The sequence below is a fragment of the Bombus impatiens genome, unplaced genomic scaffold (assembly GCF_000188095.3).
Source record: "Bombus impatiens unplaced genomic scaffold, BIMP_2.2 scf_0361, whole genome shotgun sequence".
Taxonomy (NCBI): Eukaryota; Metazoa; Arthropoda; class Insecta; order Hymenoptera; family Apidae; genus Bombus; species Bombus impatiens.
Window position 1 is genome coordinate 583,366 of NT_176780.1, and position 3,270 is coordinate 586,635.

Genomic DNA, 3,270 nt, shown 5'->3' on the forward strand with positions numbered 1-3,270 from the left:
GTGGCTGGGGGGTCGCGAGCGGCAGCCTGGGGGAGGTTTGTGGGTGGCTAGGCTGAGACTAGGGAGAGGGTACGGGTACAGGAGATGGGTAACGCGGAATAGGCTAGGCGAAGGTGGGGAAGAGGAAGGCTCGCGGGTTCGCTGGCTCGCGAGCTCGGCAACGGAGAAAAGAGTAGGGTGAAGCGCAGGGTGAACCAGGGTGAATCAAGGTAAGGTAGGGTAAGATAGGGTCGGGGGCCGAAGAATAAGGGATACGGTTGCCAGTGTGCGGTGATGAAAAGGGCAGAAGGAAAGACCAGAACGAAGCAACGGTATAGAGACGATGGTTGGAAGCGAAACCGAAATCGTCGAGAAACAATCCGGGACTGGATAAAAAGCTAATAACTTGTTTTACCTTCCCGATCCGATGCTCTTTCAAATATTTTCTCACCTAGGTATCATCCGTATCATCCGTATCGCTTCCGACACGTGTACCGACTTGCGCGCACGTAAATGCACCAGCCGCGTATAATACGTACAGCGATAATACATATCCGATCTGTGATTTTCAACTTGTTTGCCTTTTCGCGATAAACTCTTATATGTCGGAGATGGAAGGACAGCAGGATTTCCCGTCCGGAATGTTGGGAAGAACCCCAATACCCAGTCCAGATTTTTACTATAGCTGCACTTAAGTAATAAAAATAAGGAATAGTTTTAATGTTCCGATCTGACTTTGTGACGATGGGTTCGGGTTCGAAGTGACATAGCGGGTCACTAGACGTAGCCACGATCACAGGAGGTGACAGACAGAGTGCCTGACAGAGGTATGAAATGATTATATGGCTCTCCTTAAAAACATAGATTGATCCGAGAAGTGGGGACAGGAGTATATAAGGGCAGTTTCTTTTGGATGAAGAGAGTTAGTTTGCTAGTTAGTCGTTGGACGAATTACTGATCGAGTTATCGAGAAGTTGCCCGAATCGAGTAGTACGTTGATACTTGTCCTCCCGTGGACCGTGGATTCGTTATCGAACCTGAATTCGTTGTCACCATCATCTCGATCATCCTATTGCCATTACTCGTAGCCTCTTGCAGTGTCCACGTTCGTACTGATAAATATCAGCTACATTGGCGACGGTAAAGTAAGTAAAGGTTCATCGAACGCCCCAAAATAACAACCTGACTCCGACATATAGATACAACGTGCTCGTACAATAGCGAGTCACCGATTCCACTTTGTTCGAATACGTAGAATTCGTTGTGTTTGCGATTCCCAAATCTCGTTCGATTATCCTTCTTATTTTATCCACGACGTTTCCTCTTTTCTCTCTCCTTTTCATACCTTCGATATCACGATCTTCGTCTCCGTTTCAGTTTTTCGTAACTATAGTTTGGCTATTTTTCTTGTTAAATCGGAGAATTGGCTGCACAGAGCCTCGCTGGAATATCGTAATAGCAACCGTTTCGTTGAACGACGTTCGAGTAGTATCGAGGTGGCCGAATGGTCATTGGCCGATCAACAAGTGGCTCATGATTTTGTCAGTGGCTCTGCAAGCGACTAACCCCGCTGGCCGGCCTGTTGTCCGACCGTCCGGCTGGCCGACTGTCTGCGTCCGGTTACCCGATGCGGTCTACCGCTAAAACACTCGTGGCATTCTCCGACCCATCTAACTCGTCATCCATTATACTCCTTCCAACCCATGCTGTTTCGGGAAACCTTGATCGGTCGATGTAATACCAAAATATCTGCCCAATCCAATCCAATCCAATCAAATTTTCCTCCTTTCGTCGTATGTTCGACGAGTACGTATGGCTTCCGATCGGAAGCTTACGCTCATCCGCGATCAGTTTGCCTCTAGACAACGGGCGATCAACAACGGAAAACAACGGAACTTTCTAACGAGTATACGAAGCGTTTCGTACAATTTCTCGGTTTCCATAATCGTTTGCGATGTTGTTGCCGTCGTCGTTACCGTTACGAATACCGAGATATCGATGCTTATCGGTCGCGTCTGTTTTGCAAAGCATCGTGTGCGACACACTTTCTCTATGAAACAACTTGTCTACGAGCGAAAGAGAAAGCAAGTTTACCAGTAGCGGTCACTTTTCTACCACGCTTAATTCCTCGGTTCGGCTACGAAATTAGCTTGTACGGTCGTTGTAACCGTACTCAAATCGTTTTGAACATTTCGTACGAATGGTTGGAAATAAGCGAGAGACAAGCATACGGGCAAAGGACGAGCGCACGCGTGTGTTTGTGTGTCTGTGCGTGCATGCATGCGTGCCTTTGGAACGAGCAAGATAGAAGCCTGCCGGGAGAGACAAAGGATAGAGATCGCGAAGAAATCGAAGGATAGAAGACGAGGCAAATGTATTTTATTTTCATCGAGCGGCAGTAACAGCAGCAAACTCTTAATCAAACGAGTCGCGATAAGTAAATTCGATTACCGACGTTCGTTAGAACGAATTTACTTTGCGCGCTCGCGATCAGCAGGATTTCAATTTTTGCTTCAACGCGATAGGTATATGTAAATGTGGTAGAAATGCAGCACCTAGCCTGTACGTTTGCTTCGAGAGTACACAGACCTACACCCTTTTTTTATGCTGTTCCAATCTACGTTTATTCATTCTTTTATGGATACCAGCTCCCTCGTAGTGTAGGTTCGCCTTTCATTTTGTTTCAACCACGAGCAGGACCAAATGAAAAGCTGAAACGGTCAAAGAAGGTATACCATCCGATGCAGAAATAAAGGTAGCGGCAACGCGATGTAGCAAGATCTATGCCGTTATACGATCCGGTGTCGAGGCATTTTTCACTCTTTATCCTGGAAACGAGGAAAACGGAAAGAAAACACGATCCAGAAATCGGAAGAAGATGTCGAAAAAAAGACGGTAAACGACTACAACCGGAAAATGGAGTTGAGAAAGCAATTGGAGATAAACGTGTAAATTGGCCACGGTGACGGGAAAGAAAGGGATGCTTGAGCCTTCGACCGTGTCAACTCTTCGCGTATAAGACGTTCAGCTCGAGGAGGTATTGTTTCGTCGTATTAAGAAGACATCGTTTCGTCGACCTCAACCTCTTCTTTCGTTCGTTTCATTGTTATAGTTTCAAACGCTAACAAATCGCGATAAATATTTGCGGACGCGAAAGTCAAATGAACAAAGAAACGAGTGAGCAACGAAAAACGAAAAATGAAGGGAACGAAAGAATATCAAACGGTTATGAACTCTTTTGTGTAGACAAAATAGAATGATATTCTGTGAGAATGACAGGAGAGAAGAAAC

At 46.0% G+C, this 3,270-nt stretch overlaps 2 protein-coding genes across 2 annotated transcripts in view; one reads left to right on the top strand and one right to left on the bottom strand.

Annotated features, from left to right (window-relative positions):
- LOC100747449 (GATA zinc finger domain-containing protein 10) overlaps window positions 1-3,270 on the bottom strand; it is a 26,947-nt gene that overhangs the window by 21,133 nt on the left and 2,544 nt on the right. The gene's annotated exons all lie outside the window — the stretch shown is intronic.
- Window positions 1-3,270, top strand: part of LOC112212890 — a 13,403-nt gene that overhangs the window by 1,531 nt on the left and 8,602 nt on the right. The gene's annotated exons all lie outside the window — the stretch shown is intronic.